Genomic DNA, 23,906 nt, shown 5'->3' on the forward strand with positions numbered 1-23,906 from the left:
TAATATGTTGTCCAGTTGGCTTTAACTTAGAGATCAGATATAATCAGTGAATTTTAAAACATAGAAAGTTCTCAGTCTATTTAAATTTTTCATTTCACATAAGAAGAATGAAGTGACTTGCCTAAGTTCACACAGTCATCTTTTGGAAGTGCTAGGACTAGAATCCAGTCTGCTGAGTAGCAGTCACAGGCTGGCTCCACTGGGCAAAACTTGCCTCAATCCATCTACACATACTTTTCAGCAGCTCTCATATGATGGCCAGTGAACCAGAAACATACAGATTGAATTTTGCAGAAGATAAAAATTGTCTTTTTGAGGAAAGAAAAATTGAAATTCAATGAAAAATGACTTATTTTAATATTAGCCTTTTTTAGGTTGTTTATAAAGTATAGAATTTTAAACATGGCTAGATTGATTAATCAGGATAAGTTTAGCTTTATCATCAGGACAGAGCTTTATACTGTTTGGTTTTGTTGCACTGTGCCTCATATTTGTTTATCCACTGTCGGGAGGTGAGAGGTTGCAATTCCTTGGGTGCAACATGTGGGCTCATAAATTTTTGAGCAAAGTAGGCTGTAACCTTGTCGATCATCAGTTTCATTAGGTTAAACTCCAAGTTTCTCAGTCTATAGACTAAATCCATGACACCTATACTTGCTAGAATAAAATGGGACTAGAGAACATTTTATGGGCAATAGACCGCTGTGGCATGTGTTGTTGCTTGCATGATCAGGAACCATTTCTCCTCTGCAGTCATAGATACCAAATTATGATGCATTGTGTGGCAACAAGCCTAGCCCAGGTGATAAATAGTGATGAATATAAACCAGACATGTCAATCTTGGCCTTCTTTGCGAATGATTTGTGTAGAAATGGGAGTAGGATCAAATTTTGAACAATAAAGTGTAACTAATAATCTTCTGAGGAATATTTTACTCTCTGTTAAGAGGGAGGTGCTGAGGAAAGGCTGCTGTTGTTTGTCCCTTCTTTCCTATATCTGGATTTAGTTGTGTGAGGACATGACTCTGGGAGCTGCAGCAGACCTAGGTGGAGAAAAACCAAGACAAGTTGGGGCATTTTGTTTTTCATATCCCTTTGCAACATCCCCTCTCCACAAGTGCTTAGTTGCTTGTTTCTCAAATCACTGGGATTGAGGGACTAAGAATTAGGCCCCTAATAAGTTCCCAAATAGTTTTATTCTAGTCCCCCTCTCTTTCTCCAACAAATTAGCTTAGTTACTATGTTTCTTTCCATTCTATCTGATATAGTAAATATTTGCTATCAAGTTTCTTATTTGTAAAATTGAATTGATAAAAATCTGTATGCTATTTTTATTGGGAGGCTAGAAGGATTGTATTAAATTTATTTATTCAACTGATATTTACTGATTACTTGTTCTGAGCCAGAAATTGTGGCGAGCACTGATGATACTAAATGAACAAAGTAGCCAGATCTCCTGCTCTCATGAAACTTCTTTTTTTTTATCTTTGCAATTTATTTTTATTTATTTATTTTAATTTTTATTTAATTGGTTTTCAAGCACATTTTTTGGTCTATTTCTCCCATCCCAGCCCCCCCCCCACCCCCCGCCTCCCTCCCATTCCCCCCCCCCAGTCCTCATCCCTGTGTCTTTCATACTTGTTCCTCAAAATCCCTCCCCATTTTCCCCCTTAAATTCCCTTCCCTCTCCCCTCTGGTCACTGCCCACTTGTTCTCTATTTCAGTGTCTTTGTTTTTATTCTGTTTGCTTGTTTGTTTTATTCTTTAGCTTCCTGTCAAAGGTGAGATCATATGGTATTTGTCCTTCAATGCCTGGCCTATTTCACTCAGCATAATGCTTTCCAGTTCCATCCATGTTGTTGCAAAGGGTAGTAGCTCCTTCTTTCTCTCTGCTGCATAGAATTCCATTGTGTATATGTACCACAATTTTTTGATCCATTCGTTTACTGATGGGCACCTAGGTTGCTTCCAACTCTTGGCTATTGTAAATTGTACTGCTATGAACATTGTGGTGCATAGGTTCTTTGAAATTGATGTTTTAGGATTCTTGGGGTATAATCCTAGCAGTGGAATTGCTGGGTCAAAAGGCAGGTCAATTTTTATTTTTCTGAGAAAATTCCATACTGTTTTCCATAATGGTTGTACCAGTCTGCAATCCCACCAACAGTGAACTAAGGTCCCCTTTTCCCCACAACCTCTCCAACATTTGTTGTTTGTTGCTTTGTCTATTATAGCCATCCTGACTGGTGTAAAGTGGTATCTCATTGTGGTTTTAATTTGCATCTCTCTGATAGCTAGCGATATTGAGCATCTCTTCATGTGTCTCTGAATGTTCTGTATGTCCTTTAGAGAAGTGTCTGTTCAAGTCCTTTTCCCATTTTTTAATTGGGTTCGATGTCTTCCTAGAGTGGAGTCGTGTAAGTTCTTTCTATATTTTGGAGATTAAAGCTTTGTCTGAGGTATCATTGGCAAATATGTTTTCCCATACAGTTGGTTGTCTTGCTAATTTAATACTGTTTTCCTTAGGCATGCAGAAGCTTTTTATTTTGATGAGATCCCATTTGTTTATTCTTTCCTTTATATTCCTTGCTCTCGGGGACATATCCGTAAAAATGTTGCTGCGTGGAATATCTGAGATTTTCTTGCCAATGTTCTCCTCTAGGACTTTAATGGTGTCACGGCTTATATTTAAGTCTTTTATCCTTCTTGAATTTATTTTGGTGTATGGTGTAAGTTGGTGCTCAAGTTTCATTTTTTTGCACATAGCTGTCCAGTTCTCCCAACACCATTTGCTGAAGAGGCTATCTTTACTCCATTTTATGTTACTGCCCCCTTTGTCAAATATTAATTGACTGTAGAGAGTTGGGTTGATTTCTGGGCTCTCTGTTCTGTTCCATTGGTCTATGTGCCTGTTTTTATGCCAGTACCAGGCTGTTTTGATTACAGTGGCCTTGTAATACAATTTGATATCAGGTATTGTGATCCCTCCTACTTTGTTCTTCTTTCTCAAAAGAGCAGCTGCTATTCGGGGTCGTTTATGATTCCATATAAATTTTTGAAGTGTTTGTTCTATGTCTGTGAAATACGCCATTGGTACTTTAATAGGTATTGCATTGAATCTGTATATTGCTTTGGGTAGTATGGACATTTTGATGATGTTAATTCTTCCAATCCATGAACAAGGTATATGTTTCCATTTGTTTGTGTCTTCCCTGATTTCTTTCTTCAGTGCTGTGTAGTTTTCTGCATACACGTTTTTTACCTCCTTGGTTAAGTTTATTCCCAGATATTTTCTTTTTCTTTTTGCTATATCAAATGGGATTTTTTCCTTGATTTCTGCTTCTGCTGATTCATTGTTAGTATACAAAAATGCCTTTGATTTCTGGATATTGACTTTGTATCCTGCTGTTTTGCCAAATTCATTAATTAGTTTGAGCAGTTTTTGGGTAGAGTCTATAGGATTTTCCATGTACACTATCATGTCATCTGCAAACAGTGACAGTTTTGTTTCCTCCTTTCCTATTTGGATGCCTTTTATTTCCTTTTCCTGCCTGATCGCTGTGGCCAAAACTTCTAATACTATATTGAATAGAAGTGGTGAAAGTGGACATCCTTGTCTTGTTCCTGATCTTAGTGGAAAAGCTTTTAGTTTTTTCCCATTGAGTATGATATTGGCTGTAGGTCTCTCATAAATGGCCTTTATTATATTGAGGAATGCTCCCTCTATTCCCACTTTGCTGAGTGTTTTTATCATAAATGGGTGTTGTACCTTATCGAAAGCTTTTTCCGCATCTATTGATATGATCATGTGGTTTTTGTCTTTGCTTTTGTTTATGTGATGAATTACATTTACTGTTTTGCAAATGTTGAACCATCCTTGCATCCCTGGGATGAATCCCACTTGGTCATGGTGTATAATCTTTTGGATATATTGTTGGATGCGATTTGCCAATATTTTGTTGAGGATTTTAGCGTCTATGTTCATCAGCGATATTGGCCTGAAGTTTTCTTTCTTTGTTGTATCTCTATCTCTGGTTTTGGAATTAGGATGATGCTGGCTTCATAAAACGAGTTAGGGAGTTTTCCATCCTTTTGGATTTTTTGGAATAGTCTGTGAAGAATGGGGGTTAGCTCTTCCTTAAATGCTTTGTAGAATTCTCCTGTGAACCCATCAGGTCTGGGGCTTTTGTGTGATGGGAGTTTTTTTATTACTGCTTCAATTTCTTTTGCTGTTATTGGTCTATTCAGGTGTTCTACTTCTTTTTCATTGAGTTTTGGGAGATTATATTTTTCTAGAAATGTGGACATTTCCCCTAGGCTCTCAAATTTCTTGGCATACAGTTCTTCATAGTAATTTCTTACAATCCTCTCTATTTCTGTGGTGTCAGTTGTAATCTCTCCTCTTTCATTTCTGATTGTGTTTATTTGAGTCCTCTCTCTTCTTTTCTTGATGAGCCTACTTAAAGGCTTGTCTATTTTGTTTAACTTTTCAAAGAACCAACTCCTGGATTCATTGATCCTCAGAATTGTGCTTTTAGTCTCTATGCCATTTAGTTCTGCTCTGATCTTAGTTATTTCCTTTCTTCTACTTGCTCTGGGCTGTTTTTGTTGTTGTTTCTCGAGTTCTTGCAGGTGTAGAGTAAGGTCATTTGTTTGAAATGTTTCTGTTTTCTTTAGGTAGGCCTGTATTGCTATAAACTTCCCTCTCAGGACTGCCTTTGCTGTGTCCAATAAGTTTTGGGTTGTTGTGAGATCATTTTCATTTCTTTCCAGAAACTTTTTGATTTCTTCTCTAATTTCATTCTTGACCCATTCATTGTTTAATAGCATACCGTTCAGTCTCCATGATTTTGGGTGTTTTGGGTTTTTTCCTTTGGGGTTGGTTTCCAGTTTCAGTCCCTTGTGGTCAGAGAAAATGCTTGGTATGATTTCAATATTCTTGAATTTGTTGAGGCTTGTTCTGTATCCTATCATGTGATCTATCTTTGAGAATGTTCCATGTGCATTTGAAAAGAATGTGTATTTAGCTTCTTTGGGGTGAAGAGCTCTGTATATATCAGTTAGGTCCATTTCATCAAGGGTGTTGTTTAATGACGCAACGTCTTTGTTGATATTTTGTTTGGAAGATCTGTCCATTTTTGATAGTGTGGTGTTAAAATCCCCCACTATAATTGTGTTGCTGTCTATATCTTTCTTGAATTCCTCTAAGATTTTCTTTATATATTTTGGTGCTCCTATGTTGGGTGCATATATATTTATGATGTTAATGTCTTCTTGTTGGATTCTTCCCTTGAGTATTATGAAGTGACCTTCTGGGTCACTCTTTATAGCTCTTTTTTTGAAGTCTATTTTGTCTGATATGAGAATTGCTACCCCAGCTTTTTTTTCTTGTCCATTTGCTTGGAAAATTTGTTTCCAGCCTTTCACTTTTAGTCTGTGATGGTCTTTTGTCCTGAGGTGGGTCTCTTGTAGGCAGCATATGTGTGGGTCATACTTTCTTATCCATTACGCTATTCTGTGTCTTTTGATTGGAGCATTTAATCCACTTAGATTTAAGGTTATTATTGATAGGTACTTATTCATTGCCATTTTTGTACCTGTGTTCCTCTCTGTCTGTCTCTTTTCCTTAAAGCAGACCTTTTAGTATTTCTTATAGAGCTGGCTTGGTGGCAGCAAATTCTTTTAGACTTCTTTTGTCTTGGAAGCTCTTTATTTGGCCTTCTATCTTGATTGAGAGCCTTGCTGGGTAAAGTAGCCTTGGTTGTAGGCCTCTGTATCTCATTACTTGGAATATTTCTTGCGAATCTCTTCTTGCTTGGAGTGTTTCCATTGAGAAGTCAGTGGCTAACCTTATTGGGACTCCCTTGTATGTTATTTCTTTTTTCTCCCTTGCTGCCTTTAAGATTCTCTCTTTGTCTTGGAATTTTGCCATTTTAATGATGATGTGTCTTGAAGTGGGCCTCTTTGGGTTCCTCTTGAATGGGACTCTGTGTGATTCCTGGATTTGTGTGACTTTTTCTTTTGTCAAATTAGGGAAATTTTCTCTCATTACTCTTTCAAATATGTTTTCTATCCCTTGTTCTTCTTCTTTTCCTTCTGGTATCCCTATTATTCGGATATTATTACGTTTCATATTGTCTTGCATTTCTCTTAATCCCTCTTCTTTCTTTCTGAGCCCCTTTTCCCTTTCCTGCTCTTTCTGTGAGATGCTTTCTACTTTGTCCTCCAATTCACTAATCCGATCTTCTGTTTCATTACCCTATTTTTAATGCTTTCCACTGTGTTTTTTAATCCAGAAATTGTATTCTTCATTTCCTCTTGGCCCTTGCTAATAATTTCCATTTCCTTTTTCATGTTGATATAGTTTGTAGTGAGATCATTGTAGCTCCCTGTAGTTTCTGGTAGCTGATTGTGAGCTCTTTGAACTTCCTGATAACCAGTGCTTTGAATTCAGTATCTGATAGTTGACTTGCCTCTATTTTCATCTAACATTCTTTCTGAGGATTCCTCCTTTCCTTTCATTTGGGCATTGTTTCTTTGTCTTCCCATTGTTTGTGAGACTCTTCTTGTTAGCCTCAGCTTCTTAGATTGATCTGTTTTGACACCCTGGGTTTCTGGTGTGAACTTTTGTGGTGGAATGCCTGTGAATTTCAATGGTGCAGCCTCTTTTGGTTATCCTGTTGTTCTCTGCTTCCACCTACTCAAATATGCAGCAACTTTTGGCTTCTCTCCTACAGCAATGTGCAATTTGTCTCTCTGACTCTACTATTGGGAGGCCTCTTCTATGGGTCCAGCTCTGGTCTTTTCATATTTTCAAGTTGATTGTGACTCTTGTGGGTAAAAGAAATGACAAGGAAAGAAATAAAAGGAAGAAAGAAAAAATGGAAGGGGAATGGAAGAAAGAGCACTAAGTTTAGAAAGAAAAGAAAAAGAAATAAAACAGAAAATCCGGGAAAAGAGGACAAAAATATGGAAAGATGAAACAGTAATAAAATTTAAAAGAAATAACAGATTACTTTAAAAAAGCAAAAAGATAAAGAAAAGGAATGGAGAAGGAAGAAAGGTAAAGAAAAAGAAAGAATAAAAATAAAATAAAGTAAAGTAAAAAAAAAACCCAAAAAAACAAAAAACGCACAAACAAAAAAATAACCTCTCAAAAACAACATCAGAAAAGGAAATGTCACTTGTTGGCTTCAAACTAGCCGAACCGGTTTTTCTGGTTGCAGTTGGCTGAGGGTCGATTGTTGTGATTTTTTCAGCCAGCCCCTCTCAGGATCCAGACACTTGGCACCTCTCCCCAGCTCTCTACAATGGGGAACTAGGACTTCCTCACAGCGCTCCCCTCCCAGGGGTTACCGCCATAGGCTGCTTTGCTGTGTTTGCAGGCACCTGCACTGGCTTAGTTGCCTAGTTCCCTCAGGACTGAGCACAGACCTGCCCCATTCAGTTGGGAAGCCCCAGGCCCTCTGCCCAATCCTGGGCTCGCTGCCAAGCTGGGTGTGAAGCAGACCAGGCTACCGTGTCTACTGGATTCAGAGCCCCTGGCTGCACCTCTGAGTTCTCTTGGGCTGGCAACCACAGAGTCCTTGGTTGGGGCCCTTTGTCCTCCACACCCTCTCCGCAAACTCTATCAAACAAGTCTCTCCTGGCACCCCACCTTGCTTGGCCAGAAAGGGAGGGGGTTGAGGGTCTCACCTCTTTTCCCAGGACCCCTCAGCGCCCGGGGCTTCCAGATAGTCTGAGTGGGGTGGACTGGAAGCCGGGAGCTGATCTGAGGACTGGGCGCCGACCTAGAAACTCTGTGTGCACGTCATGGCACGCTGCGTGGTGTGTATGTATCCCTTCTGCTCCTGTGTTTGTCTGGGTCCCCTGGCCAACCTCTGCCCAAAAAATCCTAGGGATGGAGCAGCACCACGCTGGGCGCTGGACCCAGAACTGTGTGCAGGCTGAAATCTCCTCTCCTCCCCTCTGTTTGGGTCTCTTGGCAGGTCCGGGCCCAAAAATCCTAGGGAGGGAGCTTTCTGGGCGCCCTTAGGCACCCGCCCAGACACACTGCGTGTGGAGCGACCAGTTCCCCAACTTGCGCGTAGGCTGAAATTTCTTCCACACCTCTTTGCCTGGGCCACTCGGCCTGCCTGGCAGAAAAATCCCAGGGAGGGAGCCGTCGGGGCGCTGAACGCTGTCCCAGGCCCTGTTAGGCACTTTCCCAAACACAGTTCCCACCAGGCGCCGGACCTCCGAACTATGCACAGGCTCAGATCACCTCTGCTCCCCTCTGGTTGGGCCACTTGGCAAGCCCCCGGCCCAAAAATCCTAGGGAGGGAGCCGTCTGGGCGCTGAAAGCTGTCCCAGGAGCCGTTGGGCTCTCGCCACTGGGCGCTGGTTCCCCTACCCTGCACCGGTTGTTTCTCCCTGCTCCGTCCCAGAGACTACTGTACCGCTGCTGTCTCCCTACCGTCTGGTTCCTCCGTGACCAATGAGGTTTCTGGTCTCTTATTTTCATATATGCTTGGCAACTGCTGGCTTGCTGGCCTCACCTCCTCCGATCGGATAGGTTTCTCTCCCTTTTGTACTAGGAACTGGTATCTGCTCCGTCCTAGTCCACCGCCATCTTGAAAACCCCTTCATGAAACTTCTTATATGATAGAGAAGGCAGTCAAGAAAAAAAGTAAACTTTTTAAAAAGGTTTTATTTATTTATTGTTAGACAGAGGGGAAGAGAATAAGAAAGAGAGGGAGAGTGTGGTTGTGTCTTTTGTGTCCTACAACCTGGCCTACAACCCAGGCATGTACCCTGACTGGGAATCGAACCAGCAACCCTTTGGTTCACAGGCGGGTACTCAATCCATTGGGCCACACCAGCCAGGGCCAAAAAGTAAACTTTTAAGCAAACATACCAAGAACTATAAATCAAAATATTTTCAATGAGCTAAATAGAATGAGATGCTAGAGAAAATGAGTGGGTCAGAAATATCATTTTAGATAGAATATCTAGAGAAGACCTCTAAGAGGTGTCAAGATGAGATTCAATCTGAAGAAAATGTAATGGAGCTCACCACCTGAAGAACCAAGGGCGAGGGAACAGGTTTTGTGGCAGATGAAACAGCAAGAACAGAAATCTTGTAGATGGGAGGAGCTTGGTCATTCTAGGAGAAGCAGAAAGGCCAGTGTGGCTGGAATGCAGTGAGTTAAAGGGAGAGTGACGAGAACGGCAGAAGCTAAGTCATGCAGGACTTTATAAGTCACAATAAGAAATTTCAATTTGATTCGAATTGCAATGGGGAGTTTTTTGAAGGATTTTAAGCAGGGAGTGACATAATATGGTAGGATTTTAAAATAAAAACTCTGTCTTTTGTGTGAAAAAGAGTTGAAGTTCAGGTGTAGAATGAGATCAGATAGGAGGCTACTGTCACTATAGACAGGAGATGGCAGAGGTTTATACTGAGAGAAGGTATGTTAGAGGCACTGGAAAAAATGAATAGTTTCAAGAGAAATTTATAATGCAGAGTCAGCATGTTTTGCTGACAGATTACGTATGGGAAGTAAGAGAAAGGAAGAATTAAATTTCCCACATTTTTGGTTTAAAGATGGATGGTGGGCTACTTTAGAAAGAAAAAAGACTAGAGAAGGAGGTTTTGGATTTGGGGGTGAAAATCAACAGTCCAATATAGATTTATTTTTTAAGATGGCTATGACACATTCGTATGGAGAGGTGAAGTTGATAATTGAATGTATGTACATATATGTGTGTGTGTGTGTCTAAGCTAGTGTTATCAGTTAGCTAGTACTGTGTAACGCATTACACTAAAAGTCAGCAGCTTGAAGTGATAACTGCTTTGTTACCTTGTAATTCTTCAGGGTGGTGAATTATCCTGGGCCAAGCTGGGAGTCTTATTGGCCCCACCTTCCTAAAATGCATCAGTACTTCAGCTGCAAGTCATCTAGCTTGCTTTGCTCCTGGGGGTTGATTGATTGTGAGGCGATATAATAATCTATGTATTTTTGTATTCTTTAGCAGGCTACCTTGAGCTTGCTCATATGATAGAGGGAGGGTTCATATGAAGAGTAAGCAGTGCCTTAAGCTAATTTGCACACTATCACTTCTTAAGCATTCTGTTGACCACAGAAAGTTATAAGACCAACCCAGATTCAGTGGGTGGAGAAATAGACTCCACCTAATAATGCAAGCTCTTGCAAGGTCATATTGCAAAAGGGTATGGATACCGAGATGCCATTAATTAGGTCATCAGTGCAATTAATTGACTATAGTATAGGATATAATTTGAGTCTTCAACATATAGATATATAAGTGGGAACAATTGAGTTCAACTAGAGACAAAGTATAGATAAAGAAGTGAATTGTCTTAGAAACTCCACCATTTGGCCAGTGCAGTTGGGTCAGAAAAATGTGTTAGAAGGTGAAACAGGAAATAAAAGTACGTAGAATACAAATTCATGTTTAATAAAATAAGTCTGAATACAGTTCATATTCATTTATTGAAAATGTCCACAGTTCAGGGTACTTAGCTAGCTCTGTGGTAGAAAAAACAATGTAAAAAGTGTGGTCTTATTGCAGAAATTATGTGAAATGTATAATTAGGTTGGAGCAACAGCCTCATACTTACATAAAGTTAAAAACAATGTATGACAACTATACAGGTGTTTCTCAAGAGCCCATCACTGAGAATTCTTCAGTGAGATAAAAGTTAATCCTATGGCTTGTTACATGGCTGTTTTCAGTTTATGAAAAAATCAAATCATATCCTTACTAACTGTGTGATCTTCCATGTGTATGCTATATTGCAAAATAAAATTAGTAAGAAAAATACCCGACCAACCTCAACTTTTTGGGCTGATGCCTGATAATGATTTAGTTTGGTTAAAAATACTAAATGTCTTTTTATAAGAACTTATTTTTATATTAATTTACATATATGTAATATAGTTATATATATTTCCAGATCAGACTTCAGAAAGGAGGTTTGAGAATAAAAATAAATAAATTCTTTCTCCCTGTAAGCAATTTAATCACAATGGACTGACTTTTATTTTAGTAGTTTTGAAAACCAAATATAACTTTTGTCTTCTCCTCCAATTTAAATGAACCCATGGTATGTAAAAGGACTTTAGTTCTTGGCTTCAGCATACACTGTACTTTTAACATTGATTGAAAGAAAATTCAAACAGAGGAGAAATTGTTTCTTGCTATAAATTTATGCTAACAAAAGCTAAGAAATTTTTTTTGAATAAGACCAAAAAAATGAAACAGAAAGAAAAGAAGACCTTGCAGGAATTAAAAATAAAAGGGCAAATCAGGTAGGAGCTTGCTTGCAAAACTGAAATAGGGGTAAATCAGCTGGGTCAAAAAAGAGAAAGTAGCTTTTAGAAAATTGGTTATAGCAATACTCATAGAATCAAATTTGGTTTGGATGACTTAGGGATGCTGGGGGGGAGGGATGGCAAGTAAGCTCAAAACCTCATCAGATTTATATCATGTTCTAAGAAAAGTTAAAGTAGAAGTTGTCCTCATATAACAAATACCACTAAAAATTATTATTAACTATATATTCATGGTCTGTAAGCATGATCAGTGTATGAACTCTCAGAGTTGGCTAAATTGCAAGGTGCTTAGAGATGATGTGATATAAGAACCTGAATTGAGATGAGGAAACTGAGGCCCTGATTGGTTAAATGGTTTAGTGAAGGCTATCTGAATAAATAACAATAAAGAGGTATAAGGCTGGTCTGAGTTAATCACCTCAAAGTCTAAACAGAGAGGCTTGTGTTTTTGTAGATAAACCATGGAAAAATCATCCTTGTGGAAGACATAGTCAAGGCCTGTGACCAAAAACAGTGGGACTGCTAAAGGAAGTGATTTACAAAGAGTGCCAATTTCTTCAAGAGTGAATGTAGCTGTTTTTTAAAAAATGGCCACAAATTCTTTGACACCTCTTTTATTGAAAACTTGGGGTCCATGTTGCCTTCCCTGGACCTAAGCTGGCTGTGACTGCCATCTTAAGAACAGACTGGGGGTTGGGAAACAAGAATACAAGCCAGGACACTGGTTCAGAATCGGTTGCTGCCATACGGAATGATTGCAGCTTGGACTGGGGGAATGATTCTAGAAATAGAAAGAAGTAAGGAAACTCTAACTGTATTTTGGAGGTAGAATTAACTGGACTTGGTGATAGAAGAGATGTGGGAAATTATGACTTGAGCAATTAAATGGTGCTGATTGCCCTAGATGTGAAAAACTGTGCCTAATACCCAAAAGTTCCATTTTAGTCATGTTCCATTTGCAACGACCATGAGACATACTCATTTCTACTGGTGTCTGGATATCAAGTAGACATTTGTGTCTACAACTCTGGCCCTCCTGGAAGTTATCTGGGCTAGATACAGGACTTTCCTAATGATACAAAAATGAGTTTTTGCCATCTGAATTTTTTTGACACAGATATGTTGGCCTTTTTCTCAACCTGTAAATCTCAGTGTCCTCTTGGACTTTCCATTGTTTCAGATCCCAGCATTGTCATGCAAAACTGAGGTCACCTTCCTGCCTCTCTGTTTTTGTACCTATGAAGATTTTGTTCAGCTTTCTCCTTTTATGAAGAAAAGCAAAGTCTAATCAAATTTCTGGACTCTTAGCTGCAGCAGCATCAGAAAAAAAATCAAGGTCTGTAGCTTATTTAAGCTCCACACCATATATTTGTAATGTTGCAATAGCCCGAAGTAGTTCAAGTACTGGAGACCCAAAGTCTGAGAAAAAAACAGTGCCTCTCAAGAGTTTTGCCTGTAAAATTCTGTAACCCAGTGTAGTGGAGTGCATCCATTTTTCAGTCTATAAAAGCCCGAAGGAATGACTGCTCCTCCAGATCTATTAACTAACTCCCCATTGGGCTATAGTGCTACTTGGTCCCCTACTCCAAAATTCTCAATGTACCTCTTTCAGAATTGCCATTATTCTCCCATTAGGTCATTTCTGTTCCCTCAAACTTGTCAGCCTGACCCCATTAAGTCATTGCTTTTGAAAGATGCACATGTTTAACTCCTTTCCTCAGAAATCATTTTCACAATCTCTGTAATTCATCCTTGTCAGAGAAAATAAAAATGCTTAAAAGAGAAGAAAAGGATGCTTTCTTTCAAGATATTCCACACACCTATATGTACCCACTGTAGTTCTGGATTCTTCCCTTAAGAATCTTAACTGGGAAATGCCCCACTGACAACATAGTGAGGTAGGGTCTATCTAATAGGGCAGACAGAAGACAGTTAGTTAGTGTCAACAATTGTGTCCTTTAGGAGGACTAGGATAATATTATTGCCAGAAGAGAAACTACCATCTTTAACAAATGGTTATAATGTTAAACCTGGGGACAGACCAATCTGAGTTCATAACCCTAGACTGACTCTTCACTACCTGTCTCACCTTGAACACAACAAGTTGAGATTTCTGTAGAATACTCTCTTCATCTAGACTTCTAGATCTTTGTTATCCTTCAAGTCTTAACTCGCATGCCCCTCAACTGAGGGGCCTTTTCTGAATGCTCTGTCATCTAAGGAAACCACCCCATCTCTGGCCAATTATTCCCTTATTCATTCTTCTATTTACTTCCTTATACTCATGATAATATTTTTAATTGTCTTCTTTATAAAGCTTGTTTATGTGCTTTTATATTTTTTTAGTTGTCACTTTATCCCTAGCTCAGAGTAGGTGCTCAACTAATTAATGAAATGTCTGAACAAGGTGAAAATTGCCAGCAAGCCTGGTAAGAAAACTCAATCTTATTGATTTTTTGCTGTCTTCTGCCAAGTGCTATTTAACAGAAATATAATGCAATCCATTATAATGGTGTGACTTAAAATTTTCTAGTTATCACTTTAAAGGAGTACAAAAACTATAGATTAACTTTATAATGTGTTCTATTTTATCCAATACATCCAACATAACATTTTAACATGTTGGATTGGCAAAAAAACTTTTTCCCACTAAGATGGCACTAATAGTGCTTAGTTGTCTCTAACATTATTCAAAACAGTCTTTTTAGATTGCATTGTGACAGCTGTCTTATCAGCATGCATTTAAAAACATCAAAATTGGTGACTTTTGGAGCCATTTAAAAAATCTGTTATATTTATTTTTAAGGTTTTATTTATTTATCTTTAGAGGGGAAGGAAAGGAGAGAGGGAAACATCAATGTATGGTTGCCTCTTGTGTATCCCCTGCTGGGAACTGGCCTGGAACCCAGGCCTGTGCCCTAACTGGGAATCGAACCACAATCCTCTGGTGTGCAGGCCCGTGCTCAATCCACTGAGCTATACCAGACAGGGCAGAGCCATTTTTATATTGGAGATGGAAGAAAATATGCAAAATTTTAGCATGTTATACCTTATTATTTCAAGACAGATAAAAACTCAGCTGAAATACACAAAAAATACCTGTGTCGTAAATGGAGAAGGTGCTGTGAAAGATTGAATATGTCAGAAGTGGTTTGTGAAGTTTCGTGCTGGAGAGTTCTCACTGGACATTGCTCCACAGTCAGGTAGACAAGCTGAAGTTGATAGTGACCAAATTGAGACATTAATTGAGAACAATCAACATTATACCATGAGGGAGATAGCCAATATACTCAAAATATCCAAACCAATAGAGTTATTGGTACAAATAAAAAATATCTCTTTTACTTTACAGAAAAAATCAAACAGACTATTTGGCTAATATCATCAATATAAAATTATTGAGATAGTTTCCACTAACTTTTTGTAGGATGTCTTTGAAGTCTGACATTTGATAATTAGAGCACATCTAATGTTAGATTTTTGTAGAAAATCCCTGATTTGTATCTCAATTTTAAAAATTTATAGTTAAAAGATTTACACACTCAGTTTGTTCCAAACATGCTTTTAAACATTTTCCAATACTTGAATTAAGCACCTCATTTTAAATGTAAGTTTAAATAAAATAAAATAGAATTAAAAATTCAGTTTCAAATTACAGTAGACACATTTCAAATGCTTACTGGCCACAAGTGGTCAGTGGCTACCATATTGCAGCTCTAGGTATCTTGCCAAACTTTTCTCATCATGTTGTCTTATGAAAATGAATCAGATTATGTTGTTCCAAAAGGAAGAAGAGAAAGGAACTGGCACACATTCAGTAGAGGTATGCCAGGTACTTGGGGAAATATTTTCCAAATAACACTTTATAATAAGCCAATGAGGCTGGTTTAATTGTCTCCATTTTATACATTGGGAAACTAAAAGCTGAGAGAGAGAGGCGACTTGCTGCAAACACATGGTGTCTTTCTCTCTTCAGTGATTTCCAAAAGAGAAAAGAGTAAGCAAAGGGCACACACCTGAGTTTTCTACCCTGTCATCCCCATCTCATTCTATGCACTACCCCCAACCTGAGAGGTGTGGCCCAACTTCTGCTCAGGTGTAGGCAATGCAGGCTTTGTTTCCCACTCCTTGCAGAGCCTGGGGAAGACTAGTCACAAGTGAGGTCCTATGCCCAAGAATAGAACTAACTAACTTTTTCCCTTCATGAAAGGCACTTGAAGGCAGGCAGTACTCCTCCTTGAAGGTGAGAAGAGCATTGCCTTGTCCCAGAGCCAAAGAATCACCAGGAAATTAAGATCTTTGTCTTAATGATCTTAGAGCTGATGGGAAAGTCTCTTTGGCTTGGAACAGCTTCTAGGAGTATGGAGACCAATTGGGCTTCGATCATTTAAAATCTTCCACATTATTCAATTTGAACAACATTTCTTCTATTCTCCTTTGGAAAAAACAAATTGTAAATTTGTTTACAATATAAATAAATTTATATTTAACAAATTTATATTTGTTAAATATAAAACAAGTATGAGGTGACCAGTCTTCATCTGTATTTATGTACTCAGTTTCTCAAAAGAGTTCAGGTAGAAGAAAAAGAATTTTTTTGACTATATATCTGAGATTACTAGTTGCCCCTCAGTATCCCCTTTTCTTTCTTTCTCAGTAGTTTAGTAGGCACATGCCTATCCCCTGAAAACAAAGACTACATTTCTCAGCTTTTCTGACAGTTAACCATGATTGTGTGACTACATTTTGGTCAATGAAGTGAAAGATGTGTTGTGTGAGGCAGATGGATTTTCTTTAAAGAAAGAGTCTCTACCCTTCTTCACATCTTTCTCCATCATACAGGTTGGAATGCAGAGGTGATGGCTGGAATTTTGGTAGCCATATTGGATCAGGGGCTGAAAGTCATGTGACAAGTATAATGGAGCAACAAGATAAAAGGAGCTTGGGTACTTGGTATCATGAAGTGCCAACCCTGTCCTGGACTGTCTAAATCTAGATTCTCTTTATGTAAGGAATTATAATCATATATCTTCCTTATATCATTATTATTTTGCACTTTTTGTCACATGCATCTGCACCCAAATCAAATCCTAAGGGAAACATATACACTTTGAAAGTAGAAGGCACTTATGGAAGTGAGACTTCTGCAATTTAAAAGGCTCAATTAATAAGACTAAACATGGACTAAAAATTAAATGGGAGGTGTGAGGCCCTACTTGGCCTTCTCATTATTAGGATGAATCTAAGCTCTTGGCTCACCACCCATATTTTTTAGGACATAATATATATCCATTAGGTCCCTAGATTCAATATTGGACCACAGAATCTCCATAGCATTTTCCAGATTTTTTAAATTTTTATCATTTTTATACCTGATTTTTTCTTCTTTTTGTATCATTCTCACTTACTTTTTGGGGTTTATTTTTACATTAGATTTTCCAATGTTATTCTTCACAGAGATGCATAATGGGGCTAATGACCAAGGGGAGTATTTTTATGGTTAGGGAAGGATGGCACAAGGGTTGAACATAAAGAGAAAAAGTCTGGCTTTCCTGACTGTCAGAAAGTGATGTCTAGAATGTTGGTATCATTATCTCAACATGTTTAATAATGCCCAACAGACACATGCACAAAGTGTATGTGTAAGAAAAAGACCAGAAAGAAGTGCCCCGATTGAGAGTAGTGATTATCCCTGGGATGTGGGGTAGATGATACACTATATTTTCTTCATCTTATATACTCTTGAATTATTTGTCGTTTTTTTAGAATGAGCATTTTTTATCCTACAATTTGAGAGATAGAAATAACAATATATCCAGAGTCAAGGGGTGGTAATGATAACGGTCACAGAAGCCAAGCAGTGTTAAGAGGTGCCTCTGTCTAAAGGCATGCCCAGGCCAAGACCACACCCTTGAAAACCTTAGCTCCTTCTGGATCTGTACTTTTGCCTTTCAGGAGCTTCTCTTCTGCTTAGTCAATATGAGGGAGTTGTTGCTAGGGAAACAGGAGGAATTCTGGGCCAGTCTAGGGCCACCTGCAGACTTGATCTCCACAGTCTTACACCTACATGCTCATTCTAGGTACTGACGTATGAACTCACTTTCATTTTGTTATCACACTGTTTACTGAGCTTCCTGAAATACCCCAATTCTTCTTAATGACAGGCATTTTGGTTCTCTCTTCTAAGAACCCATTTCTATGTAGAGCTTCATGGTTATTGGCTTGTTATTAGAAGTTGATTGTATTAAGGGACACAGATTCCCTTGCCTCCTTTTATCCACAGCTGAGGTGAGTGATATTCCACATTGATCCTGGGCCTCGCCTTGATATGTGTTTGATTAATGAGACAGCAGCCATCTCTTGAAAAAGGCTTGAAAAAGTGTATATGCATTTTTGCTTTCTCTCTTGGATCCTTCCACCATGAAGAGAATGCACCTGAACTAGCCTGTTGGAGGGATGTGAAAGATACATGGAGTGGAGCCAAGCCATCCCAGCTGAGGCCACCCTGGATCAGTCAGTTGACAGCCAGCCTGGCAGCTCATAGTGGATGCCTGAGTAGTCCCTACCAAGATCATCCAAGGCCAATCCAAAGTTGCAGAACTTCCTCGTGGAACCTTAGGCTGATGAGAAATAACAAATTGTTTTTGTTTTATGCCACTAAGTTTTGGGATGGCTTGCTGCATAGCAGTAACTAATTGATTCGGTTGCACACTTCCCCACCTGCCCCCTCCCACCCCATAACCACAGCCAGCTCTGCAATTTACCATTTATATGAGTATATCAGTTAGTTTACTCTGTGTAACAAACCACTGCAAATTTTTTATGGCTTGATCACAACTATTTATTGATGGTTGTTCATGAATCTGTGGGTTAGCTATGGTGTTTTGCTGATTTGAGTTGAGCTTCCCTGATCTTGGTCTTGATCATGCATTTGTAATCAGCTGGAGGTTTGGCTGGTGCGGGATGATTCATTATGGTGACATTGGGATGATGGGGTCTCTTTCAACATGGTCACTCATCATCCAGCAGGCTAGTCTGAGCTTATTCACATGACAGTAACAGGGTTCCAGAAGTAAGCAAGAGTGACAAATCCTAATGTGAAAGTACTATTTAAACCTCTTTTTATATCATGTTTCCTCTATCCCATTGGCCAAAACAAACATGGCCAATCCTAGAGTCAATGTGGAAAGGCACTACCAAAAGATATAGATACAGAAGGGCATGAAAAATCAGGGCCACTGGTGCACTTGATCCATCATAGTGACATCACACAAATTGTTCAGGTTTTCTGAGTCTTTGTTTCTTCATCCAAAAAATGGAGATAGTAATAGTAAGAGGTTGAATTGTGTCTCCAAAAAAAGTGTGTAGAAGTCCTAACTCCTGGTACCTATGAATGGGACCTTATTTGGAAATAGGATATTTGTAGATATAATCAAGTTAAGATGAGGTCATTAGGGTGAGCCCTAATTCAATATGACTGGTGTCCTTATAAGTAGAAGAAAACATCGTGTGAAGACAGAGACACACAGGGAGAACTCCATATCACGATGGGGCAGATACAGCCCCATCTCATTGGCATGATACAGCTCTTCTTTTGACTAGAGAGGGTGTTTCTACCTTCTCTACCTGTGGTAGCAGTTCTTAAACTTTGAGAACTTTAAAACATGAGTCAGAGTGGAGAGAACACAAAACTTGAGATAAAAGACCTGAGTTTGAGATTCATATGCAACACTTAATGTGTGTCTTTGAGCAAGTCACTTAACATTTCTTTACCCTAATATTACTATCATTCTTATCACATGGTAGAGAGAGTAACTTCATTTGTAGAATCAGTTAAGATAATGAACCTGAAAGTGCTAAATTGTGTAATGGTCATTCAGTTCAGAAAAATAAAATTCATTTATTTATTCATAAACTAATAATTATTGTAAGCCTATTCTTTTCTTGCCATGTCTCTGTAGATGCTGAGAATAGGTAGTGAACAATATAGTTGAGGTTTCTACCCTCATAGATCTTATATTTTAGTGAAGAATATATGCAATGAACCAGCAAAAAAAGGCAAAATTGTGAATAATTACATGTTATAGTGAACTGGAGAATAATTGAGAGGAGCCATTTGTACTGGTTGTTAAGCAAGAAGCACAGAGTTAACATCATCTGAGATTGGAAAGCTCTAGTCCTTTATGCCTGGAGAAAAAATCAAGCAGGCAGAAGTGTGATAGGGGTAAACATTCTTTTTTTGGCTGTATTTCTATAATATTGTCTGAATTTTTCTGTAGATCTGTTTGTCTTTCTGCCTTACTACTCTCTATTCATTGGACCATGGTATTTATATATTCCTGGGGAAGACAGCCACCCCCTAGACAAATATTGAGTGTCATTGGAATACAAAGGGGGCTTTCCTAAGTCTAAGGAAACAAAAGTTTAAAAAGCTTGCTTTTGTTGACAAAGGAAAAGAAAAAAGAAAGGTAAAAGTTTAAACCTTTCTTTTACATATTAAGAGTAACTGGACTCTAAACACAAGGTTACACATTAAACCAGAGGTAGAGAGAATTTAGTTTTTATTTAAAGAGAAGTTTCAATGAGACATAAAGGAGTAGATATTTTTCCACCACTAACAGAGAAGAAGAGAGAAAGAAAAACTGAAGGACGAGTGGTCAGATATAAATGTACTATTTCTTTTTAGTAGGTATAAAAATCTTTTGAAATATGGTTTTAGGAGACATTATTGTTGAACAGCAAGCATTCTGTTGTTGCCTACCTCCTTATTGGTAGAATGGAGGTTTTGTTCGGTGTCCATCTTTACCTTATGCAGTTTGTGTGGCTAGAGAAACTGAACTCCCCTCTAGTTACAGGGGTGGGACTCAGATGATACAAATGATGGTATTGTAATCCCAGCCCCCTTGGTGATAATTGGTTCAGAAACCCAGGCTTTAACCAATCAGCATGTGACATTCCTCTGTTCACTAATTTGTTTTGAGATGATTCAATGAGGTTGAATGTTGCAGAGAAGCTTTCTCCTTTTCTGTCCCATTGGTGATAGAGAAAGCAGGGTCCCAGAACTATTGACTGCCAACTTCTGGCCAAGTGGGAAACCAGCTGTGGCACTAGACCAACAATGTGGCTCTCAGAGTGGAGAGACAGAGAGAACTCATGTCCCAGCTGATATTGCTGAGGAGTTGAGCCAGCCAACTGCAATACTAAACTTTCTGTTTCCTGACATAATAATTTTATTTCTTGTTTAATCAGTTAGAGTCAGGCTTTCTATTATTAAGAGCTAAAAGCATCCAAGATTGTATAATGAGAAAAATAACCAGATTGTTTTGGAGGAGTGTCAGAACAGGGAGAATTATTTCTCACTTTTACCAACAGATTTTAAGAAGTATTCAAGATTATTAGAGGATTCCTATGCCAACATGGGGAGGTGAATACAGAATACAAATGGACACATGACATAATGTGGTTAATCAGCAAGAAAAGCCTATGAACCTCTTTTAGCCTGAGAGTGCTTTATAAGGAATTCAGAATTTTCTTTATGTCCCAGGATGTAGGGGACACAGGGCATGTAAGATAGTTAAGAAAGCTGGGTCATGATACCATCGAGGGACTCTCGCAATAAAGGGTGCGTTGATTGCATAGTAGAGGGCAGCAGCGTGGGCCACTAGAGCTAAGGTTGAATGGGAATCATTGCTATGTCCCAAAAAGGAGTATAACAACCAAGAACCAAAGAGAAGGACAATTCGTTAAGGGCAGACCATGCATTACACAGAATCCATCAGCACTGATTAGAGTTTTCCAAGTAAGTTGAGGTATATCTATTTGAACTTGAGGTCATTGGGAATCATCAGAGAACCACATGGGGAAGAATGTAAACTTTTACATATACCCAGTGTACCATATTAGAGGGTACGATCAGGTTGTGAGGCCTATTGAGAAAGAGGAGATATAATCTTTTTTTCTCAATAATTTTATTTAGTAATTTTCAAGTACAGTTTTTTGCCTGTTTCTCCCATTCCAGCCCCCCCACCCTGTGCTCCCCACCTCCCTCCCATTTCCACCCCCCCAGTTCTCATCCCTGTGTCCTTCATATTTGCTTCTCCAAATCCCTCCCCTTTTTCCCCCTTACATTCCCTTCCCTCTCCCCTCTGGTCACTGTTCCCTTGTTCTCTATTTCAGTGACTTTGTTTTTATTCTACTTGCTTGTTTGTTTTGTTGTTTAGCTTCCTGTCAAAGGTGACATCATATGGTATTTGTCTTTCAACACCTGGCCTATTTCACTCAGCATAATGCTTTCCAGTTCCATCCATGTTGTTGCAAAGGGTAGGAGCTCCTTCTTTCTCTCTGCAGCATAGAATTCCATTGTGTATATGTACCACAATTTTTTGATCCATTCATTTACTGACGGGCACCTTGGTTGCTTCCAACTCTTGGCTATTGTAAATTGTACTGCTAGGAACATTGTGGTGCATAGGTTCTTTGAAATTGATGTTTTAGGATTCTTAGGATATAATCCTAGCAGTGGAATTGCTGGGTCAAAAGGCAGGTCGATTTTTATTTTTCTGAGAAAATTCCATACTGTTTTCCATAATGGTTGTACCAGTCTGCAATCCCACCAACAGTGAACTAAGGTTCCCTTTTCCCCACAACCTCTCCAACATTTGTTGTTTGTTCCTTTGTCTATGATAGCCATCCTGACCGATGTAAAGTGGTATTTCATTGTGGTTTTAATTTGCGTCTCTCTGATGGCTAGCAATATTGAGCATCTCTTCATGTGTCTCTGGATCTTCTGTATGTCCTCCTTGGAGAAGTGTCTGTTCAAGTCCTTTTCCCATTTTTTAATTGGGTTAGATGTCTTCTTAGAGTGGAGTCGTGTAAGTTCTTTATATATTTTGGAGATTAAACCTTTGAGGTATCATTGGCAAATATGTTTTCCCATACAGTTGGTTGTCTTTTTAATTTAATACTGTTTTCTTTAGCCACACAGAAGCTTTTTATTTTGATGAGATCCCATCTGTTTATTCTTTCCTTTATATTCCTTGTTCTAGGGGACATATCGGTAAAAATGTTGCTGCGTGAAATATCTGAGATTTTCTTGCTGATGTTCTCCAGAAAGAGGAGATATAATCTTGATAGGGCATCTGGAATTGGAAGTGATTATTCATTTATCCAAATGAGACTGGGTTAATCTGAAAGAGACCGTTAAACTCATTATTGTAGACTGTAACATTTGCCCTAACTCTTTGCCCGTGCTGTGTCCATGTCCTTTGTCATATGACCTTATAACTCCTCTTTCTAACCAAGTAGGATCTGGAGTAGACTTATTTCATCACTCCTGGATCTGGAGTTAGCCATGTGACTCGCTGTAGTGAATAAATTGAAACTGAAGAAACGTGTCCTCCTTGTAAGCACAGGTCTCAAAAGGCCCGTGTGTTTCTATTTCCTTGAACTTTCATGCCTGCCATCAACATGAAAACATGCCCCAGTTTAAGAGTTATGTGAAGGAGAGCTGAGTCACTCCAGCTGAAGTCATCTTAGATCAGTTGACAGCCAGATACTCCCAGATGTATTAGCTTTCTATTGCCATTGTAACAAATTACTACAATTTTAATGGCTTAAAAAGACACATTTATTGTTATAGATTTGGAGGTCAAAAGTTTAAAAGGGGTCCACAAAGCTGCATTCCTTCTGAATAAGATAGACCTTTTCCCACTTTTACAAGTTGCCAGTACTCTTTGATTCATGGATCTTTTCTCTCTCTTCAAAGCCAGCAACATACCATCTTCTCTCCCCTGTGACCTTCTGCCAACCCCTTAAAATTACCCACCCATATAATAAAAAACAATCTCTTCACCCCAAATCTTTAATCACATTTGCAAAGTTCCCTTTGCCACTTAAGGTAATACACTCACAGTTTCTAGGAATTAGGGGATTTGTCTTTTGGTACCATTATTCTGTCTACCATACCTGATGTATGGGCAAGCTAGACCAAAGTTAGCAGATACAGATGTGTGAGTACTACATACTCATTGTTGTGTGTCTCTGGGCTTTGGACATAGTTTGTTATATGGCATTGTTTTATCTGTTGATAACTGAAACATAGAGATTGAGCCAAGTTTAAAATTACATCCTCCCATGGGTTAAAATGAAAACTACAGTATAAAATGAAAACAAAAGAGCAAAGAAGAAAGTTACTTTCCTTTTTTTTTTCTTTCTTTCCTTTTTAACATTTTTCTTTCTACTCTATTCTTTCATTGGGGGGGAAATGAAAAATGTAGAAAAACAAAAACAGAAAAACAGAAAAAGCACATCAAATCTTATCATCTCAGGATAATTACTATGGTATTCTGTACATATCTATCCATTTTTTTCCAAATATTCAATCCTAGGAATTTCTATTCTGGGACTTTCAACTGAAGATTGACCTGAAGTAGGAAATCTTGCCTTTTACCTTAAACACTTAGAAATGCCACAACAATCATATTAGAAAATAATAAATGGCCTGGCTGGCATAGCTCAGTGGATTGAGTGTGGGCCTGTGAACCACATGATTGCGGTTTGATTCGCAGT

This window comes from Artibeus jamaicensis, unplaced genomic scaffold (genome assembly GCF_021234435.1).
Source record: "Artibeus jamaicensis isolate MK-2021 breed Jamaican fruit bat unplaced genomic scaffold, CSHL_Jam_final contig_685, whole genome shotgun sequence".
Taxonomy (NCBI): Eukaryota; Metazoa; Chordata; class Mammalia; order Chiroptera; family Phyllostomidae; genus Artibeus; species Artibeus jamaicensis.